A 22,381-nucleotide genomic window follows, 5' to 3' on the forward strand; every position below is an offset into this window, starting at 1 on the left:
CTGGATATCCGTAGTCACTTACAATACGTTTGTAATCTTCTAGAAGAGACTGCAAAGAACGGATTTCATGCTCATAAAAGATGACCAAGTCCACATGTCTGAAAAACACACTCCTGGCCTCTGGAAGAGACACACTCTGCAGGTGCATCACATCTTCAGGCTTCAACTGTCTGTGACTGATGTACTTCTGCCAACAGGTATGGTGGTACATGATATCATTTGCAAAAGGATCTGCCAGTGCTGATGTTGATTCAATGAGCCGAGTCAAACGATCTCTCAGCTGCCTATCTTCTTCGATCAGGATAGGATGGCGTCTGAAGTCTCGCCATGCTGATTTAGTATTGATTCTAAAGAGTTTGCTGCGTGATCTGTTTGGGTGCTTGGTGTCCTCACCTTTCATACACCAAACACACTTCGTTTTATCAGGAGAGGTCCACCCTTTGAGGAACGCAGACGCTTGGGTGATAAATGGGTCTCTGGATCATCATCACACCGTTCTGAAGCAAGAGTTTCACTGAAACTCTGGGCAATGTCACTTTCTTTCTCTTTGCGTTTTATGGCTTTCCCGAGGTTGGACGATGATGATAGTGTGATATAACGTGAATCGTGCACATAGTAACCAGTTGGCCCTTTATCCCATGCAGTGTTGTTATGAACATCACCAAATTTGTCCAGTCCTATCCAGTTTTTTGATTTAGCTTGCGTAATAGTATCAGCAGCATTGCAAGGCTTTCCACATTTTAGCGTGCATTCATAAGACATGACTGGAAACAGGAAACGGCTTTGAAGTAGCGTTTATCCTTTATACTGATGCCTCAGAAATGCAGAGCAAGATGCATGCAGACCTGAAAGTATAAAACCAACGTCTAATTTGAAACGACATGCCAGGCTTTTATCCTCAGATGCAGTGGTATCCTCAGATGCTTTTATGTTTTTATCCTCAGATGCAGTGGTATCCAACAGCACACATGCAGGTAGACCTGAAAAATACAAAAGTACATGCACGTTATTTAATAAAAGTATGAGGCATATGCAGCTCAGCGCTGTTGGCAATGACATTTACAAACTTTTTTCAAGATGGCCGACGGTGGCCATCTTGGTATTGCTGCTCATAACGAGATCAGACACATAACTGATATTAAATATGAAATCTTTGATCCAAACAACCCCAGAAAGCATATAATATGCTGATAAGTACTGTAGGCCTGACCATTGAAACACCAATTTACAATATGGCGGACGGCGGCCATCTTTGATTTGAAGGCCATAACGAGGCCGGATCATAAAACTGATATTAAATATGAATTCCTCGACCCCAAAAACCCCAGAAAGCATATGCTGATCAACACTGTAGGCCAAACCATTGAAAAACCAATTTACAATATGGCGGGCGAAGGCCATCTTTGATTTGGAGGCCATAATGAGGTCGGATCATATAACTGATATTAAATATGAATTCCTCGACCCAAAAAAACCCAGAAAGGATATGCTGATCAGCACTTTAGGCCAAACCATTGAAAAACCAATTATCAAGATGGTGGGTGGTGGCCATTTTGGTTTTTGGCCCCCTGCGGAGTTAGCCCACACTTTCGCGAGGGTCACCCCCGCTATTTTTTCAAATTAACCCTCATAGAAGACAAATCCATTGAGAAACCAACCTTCGCTCTCCACGGTCACGGAAGTTCTCCAGATGACCCAACTATAATGTATATACATTGTCGCGATCCCGCCGATTAATATCTTCCAGCACGGAATACTGACATTAATGTCCGAGCTTCAAACAGTCCATGTGTGGACAAAGAGAACAACAAAACACACCACTGTGTTTCGAATCGGCCTCTCAGGGTAGGCACGATATTTTCTTGGCTCAATCTCAAAAATGGCTGGTAACAGAATTGAATACACAGCACAACAACCCTGCCAGAACTCTTGGCAACAATAGAGTTCCAAAAAAACAGGTCGTACAACTCACACCTCCGCTCAACGATATCCAGGAATAACGATCACACTCTTCCGGATTTAACTCATTCCTTTAGATGGAGCTATCAACGATCAGCGCGACGGTGCTGTCGAGAGTCTTGAAAATCACTTGAAAATCGCATTCAAACATGCGATTTGGAGCGCTCGATATATTTTTCCACTCGCGATCTTAGAGCCACGTCTGTCGCCAACAATGGCGCCCCTGCTCTGACGCGGTCCACCCACCACGTGCCGACCAGCCCACCAATCCCTGGGAGCCTGAAAAAGGTCACGCGACATTGTGGGCAGGACACTACATTTGGTGAGAACATGGTTTTTCTCACAATATATATATATATACTAGCTGGAGTACCCGGCATTGTCCGGGGGAAAAATAGGAATAAGAAAGGGGTAGATGTGGTTCTCAATATAAAAATCACATTTAATTTGGACATATTTAATGTTTTTTTTTCATTGTCAGCGTTCGTCATCAGTGCTCATGAGGCTGTCACGGAGGTTGTCATAGTTATCAGCAAGGAAGTTATTTTGCTCCCGGTGGATAAAGCCCAGTCGCTCTGTCTCGATCTTGAAGTAGACATCGACCAGAAACTGCTGAAAGAGTCGTCGCATCTGCAGTATTGTTACGAATTTGGAAGCCTTGTACACACTGACAGACAGCCGTCCCCGTAGCTCAGTTATTTCGATAAGTGTGTGTTTATAGTTAGGGCCCCCTACCTGTGTCTAATGGGAATTACATGTGTGCGCTGCGAATTACTTTTTTAGTCAGGGTTTTCTTTTATTTTTATATCAACGATAACAACAACAACACGCCTTCGCCTCGCTTCCTCAACCCGACGCCATTACGCACGTGGTCAGAGGTGAGGAGGTGGGCGGAGCCACAAACGCCTTCACTCGGGACTCCGCCCAGAAGAGTGGGAGTTGCCCCGCCTACCGTGGGCCTGTCCAATGGAGGACGGCCAGGGAATCACGCGTTGAGTCCGACCAATGAGGAGGCCAGTGGCGAGAGAGAAGAGGCCCCTCCCTCCTGACAAGAGATAGACGGGACGGCGCGGTGTCCGCAGCTGCTGGTCTTGTGTCGCTGCTTCTGGTCCTCTGGTCTCGTCCTGTCACTGCTTCTGGTCTCGCTGTGTCGCTGGCTCTGGTTTCGTCGCATGCTGGAGGAGCGTGCTGGAGCCCGATGCTGTCCTCTGTACCCGGTGCTGCAGCGGCATCGATTTGCGGGTTCGAGTCCCGCCGATCAAGGACATCGAAGACCGCACGAGGCGGGAAGGTCCGAGAAAGCTCTGGTTCGCAGCTCATCTGTCCTCGAGCTGGGAATCTTCAATAAAGACCTCGAGGTCCATCTCTCTTTTTGGGTATTTGTGTGTGGCCCAAGTTGTGTGTGCGTTGTGTGTGGCCCAAGGCCCAAGTTGTGTGTGCGTGCGTGTGTCTGTGGGCCCGTCTTTAAGTAGGAATTGTTAAGTGCTTTTTGCTGTACATGATTGCATTGCTTAGTCGATTTAACTCTGCCCTTACGTGCTTCCCTCGTCACCCCCTGTTGTTAATAAATACTCCTATTGTTGAATGTTTCAGCTCGTCCTCATCCTTTCCTTCATTGGTTTAGCAACGGTGCGTGTTGATTGATTAAAAAGGCCGTTGCTGCTGTAGTTGTGCATTTGGACCGACGGGACCTCGGTAACCATCCGCTCGGGTTACGCACGGGTCGAGCACGGAAACGGCTCGTCCCGTCCGAGCTCCGTCGAGGGTGTGAATTCCTCGGTAGCTCACCACGTGGGTCTCTAGGTATTTTGAAGTTTGGCAAATAACTCTGTACCACGTGGTTGAATTATTGACGATTCACGGTCCTGTAAGGGACCCATACCTTCGGAGTTATCCGAGGGTAACGATCTGAATTCCGGGTGTTCGCTGGAGTCGACTCTGCCGCTCCATCTAGCGGTCGCGCTCGCTGTCGATACCCGGCTGAAAACATTATGTGGTTGCCCTCTCTCACCATGATGTGGTAGCTGTAGTACTGCAGCTGTGTGAGTTTTCATCCATCCTGTCCAGTAGCAGTCCTGGCCACCAGATGGATGCTGTAGCCATCTGTTCCATATGAGAACACTATGTGATACTGGAGTGCATCATAAGATGCATGAAGCTCACTGATCCTTTTAAGTTCCCCATCGCAAAGTCTGAGGACAATGTCTCTGGGTTCTGTTGACTCATTGTCCATAAGGATGGCAACTTCTGGTGCAGACTGGCCATTGTAGCGGCGTGTGTGCTCTTCTTGCGGTCGCTTGTTCTCACTGATGATGATCTGGCACTCTTCAGAGTTGCCTCCTTCTGCAAGTACATCTCTTACAGTCTTGAGCTCACGGAGCAGATGGTTATTCTCATGAAACCACTTTGTGAGCATCTCAAGGATGTGTGGTTTGATGCCGCTGTGGTTCCTGACAGACAGCTCGTTGGCGTATGAGTCCAGGAAGTAGACCTGTAGGAACTTTGGCTGGCCCTCTACAGGCGATAGCAAGCTGCCAATGTGGTGAAACACTTGACCTTGGATCCGGAAGCTCGGGTTCCAGCCCTGGACTTCAGCTTCCTTGTTCCCGAAGCTCGTCATCGCAAAGCTGCCATTATACGTCCGAATGTTGTCAAGGAAGTGCTTGCTGAGGGGACCTTCACCTGAGAGAAGTTCCTTCAGCAAGGAAGGAAGGGCAGGAGAGGGCTCAAGGACGACCTTGCCATCACTGCAGCACACACCCTTGGTCTCTCCCTTGAACTTGTAAGCAGAGCAGTGGGTGCAGACTTGGTCCATTCGGCCGATGTCTGCATGAGTTGCTGGGTCAGCCAGGTCATACGTGAATGCCACCCTGTTGGCATTGTTGTGCTCTTGTGCCCGGGCTAGTGCTCGTGCTTCTGCAGTGCGGTGACGCATCGCCTCAAGTCTTGCATCACACTCTTTCTCAGTCTCATTGGCTTGCCGCTGTTGTTGCCGATGAACCTGTTCATTTCGCCTGGCATCTTGCTCCTCTTCAGTCTCCTGTTGTCTCTTCGTGTGTTTTTGCTTAGCTGCAGCTGCCTTGGGACCAATTGAGCTCTTCCTTTCTCAGGGCATCTAAAATCAGAAAGTCAAATTTTGATCAGAAACTTTGTAAACATTCACTGGTCTGTCCATTCACTGGTCTGTCCATCCACTGGTCTGTCCATCCACTGGTTGTCCATTCACTGGTCTGTCCATCCACTGGTCTGCCTTTGTCTTATTTTGATCAGGTTGTGAATAAAAAAGTTGTGATACAGAAAATCAATCAATTGCGGTAGAAAAATTTAAATGGCCAAAAAAAATCGACGATTTTTATCTTGCCAAAACGAAGTTTTTGCAAGATATAGTCCGGGAGCCAACCTGTGTACGAGGCTGTTTTAGGGTTGGACCTTACAGCCTCTGCTATAAAATTTTACACCCCCAGGATGTTTAGATATATGTTTGCAGTTCATGAAAACCAATGTTGGCAATTCATAAGCTCTTGCGAAAAATTTTGGCGGCCGTTTTTGTTTGAGGAAGATTTGAAAAATTTGATAAAACAGCAATTGTCAATAAAATTTCTAAAAAAATTAAAAAATCACATTCATGAAAAATAAATGTGAACTGAATGTAAGAATTCAATCAGTGCATTGTAAAATGACAAAAAAAAATTGCCTTTGTGAAAGTAAACCTCGTAAAAGTACATAATTTTGTGAAAAATGCCTTAAAAATAACGTTTTTTGAAGATGGCCTTTAGAACTTTTCTTATCATAGGCAGATGCTGCATTAGAATACTAATTTCTCTTAATGTGAGATGAACATGGTATCCTTGGCTAATTAAAACAGCAAATTTGAGTGAGTTCTATCAATTTTTAAAGAGAAAATTAACATTTTTGTCAACCAAAGTTACCCCTACCCCCAAAATCCTCTTACTCTATTGAACACAGTTCGGTTAAGGTTTGCTGGATCCAGGTTTGGTACTTCACAGTTCACTCTTCCAAAGGAAAATTCAATGGTGTTTGGAGTGACATGGCCCTGGAGCAGACATACAACAATGAAGGGAAGACATCTCTGTTCAAACGCATATCTCAGGCACCAGCTGCTCGAGATAAATATGTGAAAACAGCACCATTTCTCACAGCTGTATCAGAGAACATAAAGTCTATGGCTAATCTAGGCCAACAGGAATCTACTCATCATGGAGAAACACATAAGCAGGCAACAGAAGAACATATGCATGTTGAGGAGATCAAGAAAGTGATATGCCAGCAGATGATAAACCCATTCCAGTGTAACAACCAAGTGGTTCTGCTCAATAGAGCAACTGGTGAGAAGGATGCTTCAAAAGACTTGGTCCATGCTCAAGCTAAGGGCATGGAAGCCATTATGAAAGCAGAAGAGGTGGTCTCTATTAAGATTGAACCACTGAAGCTGGTAACTTTCTCCTCACAGAAGAAATCAAAACCATCAAGGAAACAGAGTTTAATCAGGATCTATCAAGATGAGACTGCAGCTACACGTGTGCTGTGTTTCTATCGAGATGCCGACCCAGTCACAAGACAGATTGCATTTTCCCATGAGTGGACAGACTATCCATCATCCCTGTTTGAGGTTGATCCACGCTTTGCACAGGGGTTTGTAATGCGCAAAGGCAACGAGTCTGATTTCGTGGCAGTGCTAATTGCTGAAGCTGAGCAGGATGTTGTTTTACAGCTGCCATCATTACCACAGAGTGACCTATACACAGTTTATCTGGTAGACACAATGGCATTTGTAAATAAATACCAAAAAATGGGTGCGAAAACATTTGGTGAACTTCCCCAGCTGTATCTTCACAAGCAGGTGTATCCTGCAGTTGAAACCTGAAATGTGCAACTGTGTCAACATCATTGGTGATCAGTATGATTTTGATGATAGCCATACTTTGAAGGGTGATGAGCAGCAGAGGAGAAACCAGACAGACCAGGCAAGACAATTCTCACCATCCAAGAGTCTAGAAATTCCGGACTGGAATTTACTCATGAAGAATCCAAGAAATAAAGGAAATCTTCAGAACTTCATTGGCACTTCCCTTTGTGAGAGTCCTGAAGCTATTCCGGATGGAGTGACCATCATTCTTGGTGGTATGATGGAAAACAAAGGTCACACTCTTTCCATCACATCAGCATCAAGTTCAGTTCTGGACTTACCTTGTGAAGAACATGAAGAGGCAGACACAAGGATTATTGCTCATCTTGCGTATTGTGTGGAATATCTTGATCACCATCGAGCTGTTGTGCATGCAACAGATACAGACATAATTATGCTGTGTATATATCACTTCTGCTGCTTTAACACATTGCAAGAACTCTGGATACAACGGCAGAATCAATACCTACCTATTCATGAGCTGGTAGAAGTGTTGAGCAAGAAGTACCAGAAAATCCTCTTGATGTCGCAGCTACACTTCTGTGCACATATGTGTTGTGTGGATGTGACACAGTGAGCTACCCATTCAGAAGGGGAAAAGAAGAGGTCAGGTCAGGTATGGGAGCATGTGCCAGAACAGCGCGTCGCTGCGTCCACTTTCCGCCGGTACTCCAGGGGCCTCCGTCTGGCCATCCCCCAGGCAGATGCCAGGCCCATCCCCATCTCCTTGAGATGATGGTCAACCTGCTGCAACCATGAGGCACGTGGTCGGCCCACTGGCCTCCTCCACTCATGAGACTCCCTCGCTGAGAGAATCTGGTGAGCAGGATCAGCGTCAGGAAAACGAGCCACATGTCCATACAGCCGCAGCTGACGCTCACGGACTATGCAGGTAACAAATCTCATCCGAGTCTCTCTCAGCAACCGCTCGTTGGACACAAAATCCGACCAGCGATAGCCAAGGATTCTCCGAAGAGACCTGGTACCAAAGGAATTAAGTCTCCGTCTCAGATCCTTGGTCAAAGTCCAAGTCTCGCACCCATAGAGCAAGACTGGAAGTACCAAGGACCTGAAGACTCGGACTTTCGTCCTCCCGCACAGGTACCGGCAGCGCCACACCCCATGATCCAGTGAATCCATGACTCCCCAGGCCCGACCCAGACGTCTATTGACCTCCGGCTCACAACCTGCGGAGACATGAATATCACTGCCAAGGTAAGTGAATCTATCCACGACCTCAACATCCTCACCACAAACAGACACAGACAGGACAGCAGCATCCAAGATGTCACCGAAAGCCTGGATCTTAGTTTTGACCCAAGAAATCCGTAATCCCAACGGCTCCGACTCCTCATTCAGCACCTCGAGGGCCCCCAAGAGGATGTCTAAAGTCTCCGCAAAGATGACTGCATCATCTGCAAAATCAAGGTCTGAGATCTTGACATTGCCAAACGATGCACCGCAACTTGATCTCTCCGACATCCTCCCTAAAATCCAGTCCATACAAGTGCTGAAAAGTGTGGGGGCAAGTACACATCCCTGACGAACTCCAGTAACAACTGGAAATAAGTCAGAGATGGTACCACCACACTTCACAGCACTCTCAGTACCAGAGTAGAGTTCAGACATCAGATCGATCAGTTTCGGTGGCACCCCACGAAGACCAAGAATCCTCCAGAGGACATCCCGATTCACTGAATCGAACGCTTTACAGAGATCAACATAGGCTGCAAGCAGCCCCTGCCGAAACTCTCGTCTGTGTTCGGTGAGGACACGAAGTGCAAGGATACGGTCAATCGTTGACCTCTTTGGTGTAAAGCCTGACTGCTCTGGACGCTGGTGCTCAAGCAGATGGTGGCAAACCCTATCAAGAATTATCCGAGCAAAGACCTTGCCCGGCACTGAGAGCAGCGTCACCCCTCGGTAGTTTTTGCAGTCTTGGCGATCACCCTTCCCTTTCCAGAGAGGGACAACAAGGCCCCTCTTCCAGTCAGTTGGGATGATGCCTGTGTTCCTGTGAAAAGAAGAGCGGCACAGGTTTCTCTGGGACTGATAGGAAACCTTCCCCACCTTGTTGATTTTGGAAGAGATAGTGAAATGGCAGCAACAGAATGTGTCATTGATGAGGCCAGAGTATACTGGACTGCTCTGCATGGCCAAAAAGGTTTCAGCTGTTTGGATACCCTCAGGCAGCATATGTTTGTCTCTTCAAAATTAGACCTTAGGTCACTGCCAGCAACAGAAGATGCGTTTTACTTCCTTGTTTTAAGAGCATTGTATCAATTGCTTCTGTATAGACGTGCACATCTCAGTGACCGAGCACTTCCCCCAGCCACAACATTTGGCAGAACCCTTATCAATGGAAAACTGGTCCCAATTCTCATGTCTAAGCCAGCCAAGCCAAACATAGACAAAACGGTGTCTTGCATGTGCAAATTATCCAAATGTCTGAAACGATGTTCATGCAAAAAGGCTGCTGTGCCTTGCTGAGTGACATGCATATGCCTTGGTCAGAGAGGTTCATGTGGTGGAGTTGTTTCAGAGAGTGACTCTTCCTCTGAAGAGGATGTTTCATGTCACAATATTGTGTTAATCCATTTCTAATTTTATCTTCCTTAAAACCATGGCATGTAAAAGTATGTTCTTGTTCCTGACCCCATTGATAGTCAAGCATTTCTGAGTTACATAAATCTTTTGTTGTTTGACATATAACCTTGTCAATTGAAGGTAGGTTAAATCTACACCAATTGTGATATAGGAAATGAACTCCTCTTTAATATGAGGGGTCATTTGTGTATATAGGTTTAGTGGTTATGATTTTAGGACAATATGAATTACCCCTACCCCCATCCTACATCTTCGCTTTTGCCAACATTTTGTTATCAGAGGGGGCTCGCAAAAGTGTTGACTGTGTTGTTGCGCAAGAGTTTCACCATTGCCAACATTGGTTTTCATATACTCAAAGGGTGTCTCTTTATGAAAATCAACACAAAAATTTTATAGCAGACCGGGCAATTTTTTTTTAATTTTGATCGGTTGGCTCCCGGACTAATATGTTAGTCAGCTTGTATGGTTTTTCTTGTTTGTTTGTTTGTTTGTTTGTTTGTCTGTAATCACGTATAAAAAATTCTGCAGAGCACAGTTATCATTGGAAATTTTTGTAACTTCGCATATTAGAGGCCTATAGAGGTCCCTTTCAGTGCACAAAATTTTGAAGGTCAAGGTCAAAGGTTAAGGTCACTTTGTCGCAAATCAGAGGAGTCGACGAAACCCTTATTTTTTGAGTAATTTTGATCGGATCGTCTTCAAACTTATGGGAATATAGTTCATGGTCTGGCGCTCAGCTGATTAGTTTTTGGTGGCGATTGGCCTTGACCTTCATGGTTAGCGCCTGAGGTCAAACATATTTGACCCCAAGGTCAAATTTTCAAGTTTTAGGAACCATATCGTGTAGTACCTCAAATTGAACACCTCGATGAGTGCTTTCTAGATATGTCAAGCTTGAGACATTATGACGTCATTTGGTGACGTGATGAGGCAAACACATATTTCTCATGGTTACTCTGTAGAACGATTCTCATCGGAATCTCTCGTAGGCAGATATTCCTCAAGGAGTCGCTCCTGGTGGATAGCAGCTCTGTTCACCTCAGTGTGACCTTAAATAAGTCACACGTGGTCACCTTTTGGCAAGATACGGGTCACCCTGTGGGTGACATTGTTTTTATTTTTTCGGTTGTTTAAACATTTAAGGTGTGCTGTAGAACCTCTGAGACGTGCTGATTCTGAATATGCCTTCAGTTTTGCTCTGGGGTGCGTATATCTCGAGTTATAAGAGGACAAACAAACATACACTACTACTTTATACATATATAAAATATAGATAATATACAGTATATGTATTATATATTGTCGCGGGCCAGGGGTCGGTGGCGATAACGACCACTAGGTGGGGAAAGCTTGCGTCGTCTCCCACCAATCTCCCTGGAATTGTAGACCGTCACTCGGATAACTCCGCGAGCCGGCGGGTCGTTTAACCGACCGTGGTCACCAATATTTCAACCGCGTAGCGTAGGGTCTATTTGTCTATAACCAATTTACATAATCAACTACGTTATTTAGACTACCGGGGAAACCACGCCCTCGGAACGTCTTGCTTGAACCGGGTCACTCTACCGACTGTGGGAGAGTTCCAACTACCGACTACCAACTCCGGTTCGAGTGCAGCCGAGCGGAAACTGCCAAAGCTGTGCCGGCTGGAATGAACGGATTATCAGGGATAAAACCCCGCCTAAACTCAGATCTGAACCGAACCATGCTGGACCAATTCAAGAAGGGACAGAAATGAACTGGGAACAAATTTACAATAAAAAAGACAAAGGCAAGACATAACGTGAATATGCAAGCAGGAATCTATCTATAATTCCAGCAATGTGTGTGTGTGTGTGTGTGTGTGTGTGTGTGTGTGTGTGTGTGTGTGTGTGTGTCTGCGACCGCCGTTTCTCGACAACCCCTGGTCCGATCTCATTGAAACTTGCCAGGTATATTGCTGGGCCCCTGTGGATGTGCCTTTTCAAGGTTTGATATTAATCGGACAAGCGGTTCCCAAGTTACAGCCATTTATTTGCCAACCAATGACGGTGCTATGACCTCACTATTGATGTCACAATTCTTTTTTTTCACGATTGATGTCACAATTCTTCTTCTTCGTTTTATATGACATCGCAATTGACGCTGGGGACCTGAGTATGTGACTTTTCAAGGTTTGATATCGTTCTTCATCTGTTTCAGTTGTTTCCCAAGTGTTTCCCAAGGTTTGAATGGTGTTTTTTTTCCCAAGGTTTGAATGGTGTTTTTTTCCCAAGGTTTGAATTAATTGTTCAAATTATTAATTAATCCCAAGGTTTGAATTTTCCCAAGCTGTTTGAATATATATATATTTTTTTGCATGTACGGCCACACACGAACGGGCACGCACGTACAGGTCTGTGTCTCTGTGTGTCTGTCTGCGACCGCTGTTTCTCGACAACCACTGGTCTGATGTAATTGAAACTTGCCAGCTATATTGCTGGGGACCTGAGGATGTGCCTTTTCAAGGTTTGATATTAATCGGACAAGCTGTTCCCAAGTTATGGCCATTTATTTGCCAACCAATGACAGGACACGGTGCTATGACATCACGAATGACGTCACAAATCCTCTTTTTTTTCTTTTTTTTTTTGCATGATTGACGTCACAATTCTTCTTCTTCATTTGATATGACGTCACAATTGACACTGGGGACCTGAGTATGTGCCTTTTCAAGGTTTGATATCGTTCTCCTTCATCCGTTTCAGCTGTTTCCCAGGTGGTTCCCAAGTTATGGCCATTTATTTACCAAACCAATGACAGGACACTGTGCTATGGCATCATGACTGACGTCACAATTCTTCTTTTTATTACCTTATTTTTTGCATGTACGGCCATGCACGTACGGCCATGCGAGAGCGAAGGAACGGCCTGTGTGGTTGTTGTTTCTGGCACGCAGTTTTGAAGTTTTTTTATTTTTTATTTTTGCATGTACGGGCCCGCACTAGTGTCTTAAAATCTATAATTCCAGCAATCTCTGTGTGTGTCTGTCTGTCTCTATGTGGGTGTCTCTGCGACCGCCGTTTCTCGACAACCACTGGTCCGATCTAATTAAAACTTGCCAGGTATATTGCTGGGGACCTGAGGATGTGCCTGTTCTAGGTTTGATATTAATCCGACAAGCGGTTCCCAAGTTATGGCCATTTGTTAATCAACCAATGACAGGACACGGTGCTATGACATCAAGAATGACGTCACAAATCCTCTTTTTTTTTCTTTTTTTTGCATGATTGACGTCACAATTCTTCTTCTTCATTTGATATGACGTCACAATTGACACTGGGGACCTGAGTATGTGCCTTTTCAAGGTTTGATATCGTTCTCCTTCATCCGTTTCAGCTGTTTCCCAGGTGGTTCCCAAGTTATGGCCATTTATTTACCAAACCAATGACAGGACACTGTGCTATGACATCATGACTGACGTCACAATTCTTCCTTTTTATTACCTTATTTTTTGCACGTACGGCCATGCGAGAGCGAAGGAACAGCCTGTGTGGTTGTTGTTTCTGGTACCCGGTTTGAAAGTTGTTTTTTTTTTGGACGTACGGCCACGCATGTACGAGCACGCACGTACAGGCACGCGAGAGCGAAGGAACAGCCTGTGTGGTTGTTGTTTCTGGTACCCGGTTTGAAAGTTGTTTTTTTTTTGCACGTACGGCCACGCATGTACGGGCACGCACGTACGGCCACACACGTACGGGCACGCGAGAGCGAAGGAACGGCCTGTGTGGTTGTTGTTTCTGGCACGCAGTTTGAAAGTTTTTTTTTTACACGTACAGACACGCACATACGGCCATGCACCTACAGACACCTACGGACACGCACGTACAGGCACGCGAGAGTGAAGGAACGACCTGTGTGGTTGTTTCTGGCACAGTTTGAAAGTTTTTTTTTTTTGCACTGATGGGTCACACACGTATGGGCACGCACATACGGGCACGCACCTATGGGCACGCACGTACGGGCACGTAAGAGCGAAGGAACGGTCTGTGTGATTGTTGTTTCTGGCACGTGGTTTGAAAGTTTTTTGTTTTGTTTTTTGCACGTACGGGCACGCACTAGTATTTACAATGAGCAAAACTACTGATTCAGATCTACTTACAAGACGGGCCCACACGCAGACACACAAACAAAATTAAAAGAAACCCAGAGTCTTTATTGGACCCTCACAGCCGTGGAGAGAGACAAGCTGGGCGTCAGAGTTCGGTGGTGTACCTGACTGTCTGAGGAAGGGCATGTTCCACGATGCGGCACCTGACAAAGGTCATTCGTCCGGTACCCAGTCGCACGTAGGGACTTGTGGTTCGTGGCGGAGCTCGGGTGGTGAACAATCGGGCTCCGCGGAGGGAGGTCAGGGTCGCTCTGTCCTTCCTTAAAACTCCTCGTAGCAGCTACCGTGAAACTCCAGAACCCCGTACAGCCACCGTGAAACAAAACTGACTGCTTACAGCCACCATGAAAGCAAACTCAACCGGACCCTTTTTTACAGAGAGTCTCGGAGATTTTATTGGCCTCTCTCCACGGGGAGGGCCCTTGGTGAAAATGCACCTCGCTGTCCGCCTCTGATTGGACAGGGTCCTCAGGCCCACCTTTCCGGGGCGGGGCCTCGGCCCCTGCCAGGAGACCCCAGTTACTCCTCCACGTGGCCTCGCTCTCGACGAGTAACAGTGTCAGCGCCGCGAAGGTCATCGTGCAAGAGTTACAACGTTCGTGGGAGCTGAGAACTGGAACCGCGAGACCCCCTCTCGGCAAGTCAAGGTATGAGCAGCCAGTGGGTGGTGATGGAGCATGATGGGCTGAAGGGGTCATGCAGATGGGATGGTTTATTAGATGTAATAACCTAACGAAAAGAAATCGCAACACACACCTTTGATTCTCCTACTAGACAAAAGGAAGGGGATCTGACTGCACACATACTCAACGACATAACTGACTTTTGGGACATCTGTATGTTGAATGCAAATGGTTTCCAGATCCGAAACAATATATATATATATATATATATATATATATATATATATATATATATATATATATATATATATATATATATATATATATATATATATATTGTTGCGGATTCGCGCCCGCCGGCGTGCGAGCGGCCACGTAACTCGAATCGCGGCACGTCACCCACCGGACGGACAATCCCGTCGTGACCCTCTCGGACTAACGCCAGGAACTAGTCACGGGTGGGCCTTTCGGCCTCACCACGATCGTGCCAATCGGCCCCCCGCGTGGGATAGGGTTGCTCGCCAAATTCGACCTACCTAAGTACCCACACGGAGGGTAGACCGGGCGATCGCAACTCGCCGCAGGTCGACTTCGGACACGGGCCACTTTAAGCGACCCGTTCCGTACTATCGGGATAACCGAGCGGTGTTATCGTCAACCTGGACGGTTCGATTAATTATCAGGCGTTTTAGCCCACGACCAACCCTTTACGTGAAGTAAGATGGAGATTCAATAAAGGAAAAGACGAAGCGAAACGGGAAAACAGTTCAACATAAAGCACATTTATTTCGCGATGAACGGAAAGCACACATATACAATTACACCAAAAGCAAATGTAAAAGAAGAAGAAACACACAATAATACACAAAAAGCAAATGTAAAAGCAAAACACAATGCAGAGCTAACCGACTACCGAGCACACGGCAACACTTATACAGTTTTACTTCACAGACGGCGCCGACAACACATATACTCAAAGCAAAAGAAAAGGACCACCCTCAAGGATGATGGGGGCAGACGGGCCTGGGGCCGAGACCGCGTCGGGCCTACCCGTCTGATGATGAGCTGCAAAATGGCGGTGGCGCCCCGACTCCGCGAGCCTCGCGGACAGTGTCTGGTAGGGGGTGGGAACGGGGCCCCCTTCTCGCACTATCTCAGCGCGGGGGGAAACAGGAGGGGGTTGTTGATCCTCGGGGGAAGGAGGATATCTCCCTGGCTCGGGTCCCACGACGAGCGTCTCCACCACGACCTCGGTCGCGTTGTCGGCCTCTCCTCTCCGCAGCTCCCCGACTCTGACATGAGCACCCCCTCGACTGCCTTCGCCGCCGCCACCTCTCCAACTCTCCACAGCTCCGTCCAACTGCCTTCTCCGACTCCTCTCTTGACTGGCTCTTCCCAACTCAACTCCGAACTCCACATGACTGACTACTACTACTTCTTTTCCCAACTCCACCGACTTCGAACTGCTCTGTTTGGCGAGCAAACGCAGCCCTTTATAGCCCCCGGGGCCTCGCTCCTTCGCCTTCGACCCTTTACCTTCGACCCTTCACCTCTGGCTGGCTCCCCATTGGACCGAGGAAAAGTGGGCGTGAATGCTTTTTGATCCATGAATTTGCATATAGCGATATTACTCCAACGCACCTGGGGGCGGGGCCAAATCGCCCCACGCTCGCCGATAGGACGGAACAGAAGTGGGCGTGAGTCGTTTTTGATCCGTTTTCTTCGGAAAGGCTGTGATGTTTCTGCACACGCTGCTCGGTGCGCGCCCTGCACGAGTCCAGTATCGGTGCCCACAAGCGGCACGGAAATGGCGGTGATGCGATGGTTGCGAGAGCGAGATGTGACGGTAAAGGTCGTGGCTGTTGGCGTTGTTGTTGTTGTGAAGCGGCGTTGCGGTTGGTGGTTGTTGTGTGATGGCTGTTGAGACGTGGTTGGTGGTGGTAGTAATGGCGGCTGGTCCAAAATAAAGATAGTAAAAGAAAAACAGCTATCTAGAAGGGTCGCAGCCCGAATGAATGACATTTATTCCCTCAAAACAACGGGTTTGGGCCTAACTACACATATACTTACAGAGATATCTCACCTAAGGGACCTGAATGGTGGTTTGCGAATTTTGTCAACCACAACACTACCCCCTCCCCTTTTTACAGACTCGTCCCGAGTCGTCAAATTTTCGTGTGCCATCATGTGTAGTTTTCCCCTAGTACATTTTACCTACGGATCCCTGAGTGCGACATTCATGGTATTCGTGTCCCCAAAATAAATAACCTGAGGGCTGAGTAACTACCTAAACAAACTCACTCACACGGACGACTTAAATAAAATTGCCGGCGCTAAGACAGACATGCCGGGGGTGCACTCATATTTACAGTACATCTTACCTTAACTTACAAATTTTACACTAAACCATGGCCCAGGATCAATGAACTCTGCAAAAAGAAAGCAGTTAGCAGGGAGCCAGGCTGCTCGCATGCAGTCTCTGGCTCAAACAATGCAGGTGACAGGGAACGTGGCCGGCTGCTTACACGCAGTCCAAGGCCTTCCCTTTTGAACTGAACGCAGTGAACCACAACGGTGCATGGGCTGCACAAACGCAGTCTCCGTGCCAGCTCAAGTGGCACACGCAATGAACACAACGAATGGATGGATGAATACAAACATGGTGCACGGGCCGCCACTGCAGGCCCGTGTTGTAGCTGCCAACAGGGCAGTTCTCGCAGCTTGCAAACTGTTGCCTTGATCCTGGCGCACATGGCAATGAACAGGGGGGGGCAACGCAAAATTGAACAGGGGCTGGTGAACAGGGGCAGTGGGCATGGCATGGCAAAGGTGAGCAGGCAACCACAGCCTGCAGAACAAGGCCGCTGCAGGTAAACACAGCCGGCAGATGAACTGGCCGGCACAGGCCTTGCAGAAAACAGCTGCAGACGATCCGGCCGGTACAGGCCTTGCAGCACAGCAGCTGCAGCCGATCCAGCCGGCACAGGCCTTGCAGCAAAACAACAGCTGCCGATGAAGTTGGCCGGCCTCTGCCTTGCAGCAACGCAGCCAGCAGATGAAGCTGGCCAGCCTTTGCCGTTCAGTGGAGGTTGGTGGAGGGAGTGCGGTGGTGCTGGCCACTCGGAAGGCGGGCTCGGACCTACCCTACGGTCTCCCTACCAACCTATCGCCTTTGCCTGTCATTGTCTATACCCACTCCCTTAATTTGTCAAACCCCAATTTAGCCCCAACTTATTTTTTTTTACTTCCCCACTATAAATCGTCCCCTAACCCCCTGTACTGTCCTTGTTCGGCTAACCTATCCTGTCACCTAGCCTACTCCCAACCCCTACGTTCCCTTCCCGGAGGGGAATAAGGGAGAGCTAGCGTCCTGTGTCGAGGCCCAACGAAGCCTCAGAATGGCCTCCCCAGACTTCAGCGATCTATAACCAAAGTGGGTCCAGCGGCCCACAATGAGAGCGAGCGGATGGATGGTGCGGAGGGGTACATCTCCTAATCTACCCGAACCATTTAACTGTTAAACTACCCCGGGGCTTTCAACAAGCGCCTCTCGTTTAAACTATTGGTTCTCACAACCCAGATTCCCGTCGCCTGTGTTGGTGTCCTCACAATTTCGGGCCTTGCCCCCCAATTTTCTCTCCGTGCCCTCACACGGTCTCATGGCTGGGACACGTGGCTCCCTTTGGCAGGCACGACCCTCTGCCGAATCTCCCGCTATGGCACCCCCGGGCACTACACTGCCTCCGAGCCTACCAGCTCCCTAACACCGGGGAGTGCCCCCCATGGCACCTCCCCTGAAACGCACAAGTGGCAGGCTGGCTTCCCAGGCCCCTTTCCGAGGGTCACCTGTGCCCACAACACTGCCCACGCGGCTAATGGCGCCCCGGGCCCCCGCACCAAGCAGGCGCACCCGTGCCCACTACGCTATCCCGGCCCCCCATGGGCCCTTGGCCTACCACGGCCGACTAGCCTGGTGCCCGGGGTACCCACTCAGCGATACTCACCTTTCGCAGCCACGCTCCCAGCCCGTCAACAGGGCTCCTGCACCCCTCCAAACGGGTTTCGAGCCTACACACCCACCAACAACAAAACAACCTCCATTTTTGTTAATTTGACTAACCCAGCTAACTCACTCTACACTGACCCCGGGGTCCCTTGGGCGGGAGTCACTCCTCCCCCCCAATCACTCATCACACCATGCATTCCCCATTCGCTCCACTCACACAGACCCGCTGGCCTCACTCACTCAACAAGTGCTCACCTCACAACTCACCAACACACACACCGCTGAACTCTGCCATCCTCCTAACTACATCCCCTAACTCGTGCTCCCACGTCATCCCTTAAACTACAGCACGTTCCTTTTAACACTACGTAGCTAAGCTACGTCCCCGCTACACATCCACAAGTCTGTCACTGTCTCCAAATCTCTAAAATAACTTTCCCAACCTAAATCTCGCTGCAATCCCTCTAACTAATCCATTCCACGGACTCCATGAGGACTTACCCCTGCCCCATGAAGTCGGTCTAACTAAGCTAACCCTTCCCCCTAACTAGTTTCCATCCTGTGCCCTGGTCAAGGGGGTCTTCCACCCCTTACCCAGGAATCCTGTGCACCCGAAAGTGAGGCTTGTTTGTTTTTTGTTTTTTTTTTTTACATGCGCAGCACCAGCGCGGCAACTCACAGCTCGCGCACTTTGTACCTGCCCGTGATGTCATGCAGCTGCACGTGTTCCTCGTCCCTCCTTGGACGGTACTATCCGGCAGGGATACCCCTCCTGCCGGATTCCAACCCCACGTGCAGCCATGGCGTCACCGTGCGCATAAAAAAAACACAAGCCCCACGTCTCGAGGGGTTCCCTACGCGAACACATGTGCTTTGCCCGTTGGAGCTTAACACACACGATCGCGTGGAGAACCCGTCCGGTCCAAATCCATAATCCTGCCTAAACTTTGTCATCAGTGGGAAGAGACTCGTGTCGAGTCATCAGTAGAAAGAGACTCGTGTCGAGTCATCAGTGGAAAGAGACTCGTGTCGAGTCATCAGTGGGAAGAGACTCGTGTCGAGTCATCAGTGGGAAGAGACTCGTGTCGAGTCATCAGTGGAAAGAGACTCGTGTCGAGTCATCAGTGGAAAGAGACTCGTGTCGAGTCATCAGTGGAAAGAGACTCGTGTCGAGTCATCAATGGGAAGAGACTCGTGTCGAGTCATCAGTGGAAAGAGACTCGTGTCGAGTCATCAGTGGAAAGAGACTCGTGTCGAGTCATCAGTGGGAAGAGACTCGTGTCGAGTCATCAGTGGGAAGAGACTCGTGTCGAGTCATCAGTGGAAAGAGACTCGTGTCGAGTCATCAGTGGAAAGAGACTCGTGTCGAGTCATCAGTAGAAAGAGACTCGTGTCGAGTCATCAGTGGAAAGAGACTCGTGTCGAGTCATCAGTGGAAAGAGACTCGTGTCGAGTCATCAATGGGAAGAGACTCGTGTCGAGTCATCAGTGGAAAGAGACTCGTGTCGAGTCATCAGTGGAAAGAGACTCGTGTCGAGTCATCAGTGGAAAGAGACTCGTGTCGAGTCATCAGTGGAAAGAGACTCGTGTCGAGTCATCAGTGGAAAGAGACTCGTGTCGAGTCATCAGTGGAAAGAGACTCGTGTCGAGCCATCAGTGGAAAGAGACTCGTGTCGAGCCATCAGTGGAAACATACCAAGGGAATACACAGCTTCCGTTCTTAGCTTGCATACATATGACCTCAACATATGATCTCCACAATACATATTACTTGATCGCTCCTGGGAAAAGCCCAGGCAGTGTTGGCAACATAACACTGTTGGCTCGAGGCCTGAAAAAGGAAGTGTTATAAAAAAAAACCTGTGTAAAGCAATCTTTTTAATACCAGGTGCACGTGTAAACACTGTAATAATTAAATCTGTGTTGTTGAGGATGAATCACGACAACCTCAACATGAGATCTTCACAATACAAATTATTCAGCTGTTCCTGGGGGTAAAAAAAAACAAGGCAGTGTACAAGCGCAAGACATGATCAAGGCCTGAAGGCCTGAGTGGGGAAGGGTGTAGGAAGTACGTGGTTTTATCTGGCATCAATTTTTTTTATCCAAACACAGCTGTTGACCTTCCTCTGGATGAATGAGGAGGCCATGCAAAGTTTCATTGCACTGGTTCCTTCAGAGTCTGAATGCATAAACAAACAAACAAACAAACTTTATTCTTTATGTATTATATACTAGCAAATACCACCTGTCACTTCGCTGATGGGAATACAAAGAGAGAGAGGGAAAGAGAGAGAGAGAGAGAGAGAGAGAGAGAGAGAGAGAGAGAGAGAGAGAGAGAGAGAGAGAGAGAGAGATATATATATATATATATATATATATATATATATATATATATATATATATATATATATATATATATATATATATATGGGAGAGTGAGGAGGTGGAGGGGAAAGGGAGACGAGGGAGGGGGAGTGAGAAGTTGTGGGGAAGCGAAGAGGTAAAGAGAGTGAGGAGGGGTGGGGGGGGGAGAGAAGGCAGAGTGGGGAGGTATGGGGGAAGGGAAGGCAGTGTGAGGGGAAGGGAAGGGCAATAAAACATGCCCAAACAGCAACATTTTATTTTTAACCACCAGGTTCCATATAAAACCAGGTTTGTAAAAGCACAAATCAGGTGGTTACCAGGAACATTTAAAACTCACACTATCTACCTGGCAAAGGCCTGCCTGCATGTATGCATGCTTGTACATGTAGCAACCTTTGCACCCCTCTGGTCAGCTCACTCCAAATCTGATTCATACATGATACACTCTTGGGAAGCTGTTTTAAATTCAAAACGAAATTGTCAGTTCTAAATAATTCCCTTAACAGAGGTGGAGCGGTGGGAGAGTGAGGGAGGGGAAGAATAGAGGAGGAAGGGGAGGGAGGGAGAGGAGGGAGAGAAGAGGTAGGGGGAGTAAGGAGGGAGGAGGGGTGGGGGAGTTGGTAGGGGTGAAGAAGGGGGGAGCGTGGAGTGGGGGTGGGATAGCAATGCATCACCAAATGTTGCTATGCACTCCGGGAGGTGGGGGGCGATGAGGAGAGGGGGAAGTGTGGAAGGGGAGGGTTTTGGAGGAGGTAAGCATGAAGGGAGGGGTTCTCGACTTGCGTTTGGCAGTGTAACTTGTGGATAAGGGGGAAGGGGGATAGAACAGGATTGAATGAAATGGGGTACATTATAACAGCACGATAATACAACACGTGGAGAGTGCTGGGAGTTGGCCATGGGGGGAAGAAAGAGGAGGGTGTTTGGGAGGGGAATAGCATGAGGGGGAGTTCACGGGAATGCAGCGGGAGGGGAAGGGAAGGCAGCACAAAGTGGTGGGGGAGGCAGCGCAAGGAGGGGGAGGTAGCGTGAGGAGGGGGAGGCAGCGTGAGGAGGGGAAGGCAGTGTGAGGGAAAGGGGAGGCAGCCTGAGGGGAGGGAATGGGAAGCCACTGCTGAATTTACACCAGTTGCGGTTCACTCAGCCTGTCATCCTCCTGAGGTTGGTGAAATGAATATCTGTGTACTGGCAAAAGGGCACAGCATCATTGGCATAGTTATACCCAAACAAAATGATAGCTACCTGGCAGCCAAGCTGCCATATGCAAGGAGAAGATTAACCTAAACACCCAATTTTCACTCATGCAATCCTTTGGAGTTTTCTTCGTATGCATGCAAAGTTTCAGGCTGCTAGGTTTCATGGTTTTGGAGTTATGGAGGAGACCACAAACTGACATTTATTGGTAGAGACATATATGGCATTTTTTACTTTGACTAATTTGCCTTGTTGGTGGATTGATATGTGTGAGGTCATAAATTTTGTTTGTTGTTTCTCCACGTTCATTGCCTTTGATTCTTTTAGCATGACAGTCACAAATGACATCGTTTAATCGTGCCAACAATCCGTTTACGTTTGTTCAGAAGAGAAATGGTGGGGTTAGAGAGAGTTCGGGCCAAGCCAGTGCTTATATGGTATGTGCAGCGGAAGGAGAGTGGGGTGGGGTGAGGGAGGAGTGGATTCCTACATATTTGCAGACCTATTACATACTGCACGATACCTTTTACACGAAAAAGTTATTTTTAACGAAACAATGCCGACGTGCA

The 22,381-nt window shown here is 47.9% G+C and overlaps 1 long non-coding RNA gene across 1 annotated transcript in view; it reads right to left on the bottom strand.

Moving 5' to 3' along the window:
- Positions 1-294: 294 nt before the first annotated feature.
- The window catches only part of LOC147034302 (uncharacterized), a 47,873-nt gene continuing 25,786 nt past the window's right edge, over positions 295-22,381 (bottom strand). Inside the window, exon 3 of the long non-coding RNA XR_015057971.1 lies at positions 295-980. This is a non-coding gene — a long non-coding RNA (uncharacterized LOC147034302). The remainder of the gene's footprint in view (positions 981-22,381) is intronic.

Source organism: Eptatretus burgeri, chromosome 1, assembly GCF_056783735.1.
Source record: "Eptatretus burgeri isolate ZD-2024b chromosome 1, Ebu_testis_v1, whole genome shotgun sequence".
Lineage (NCBI taxonomy): Eukaryota > Metazoa > Chordata > Myxini > Myxiniformes > Myxinidae > Eptatretus > Eptatretus burgeri.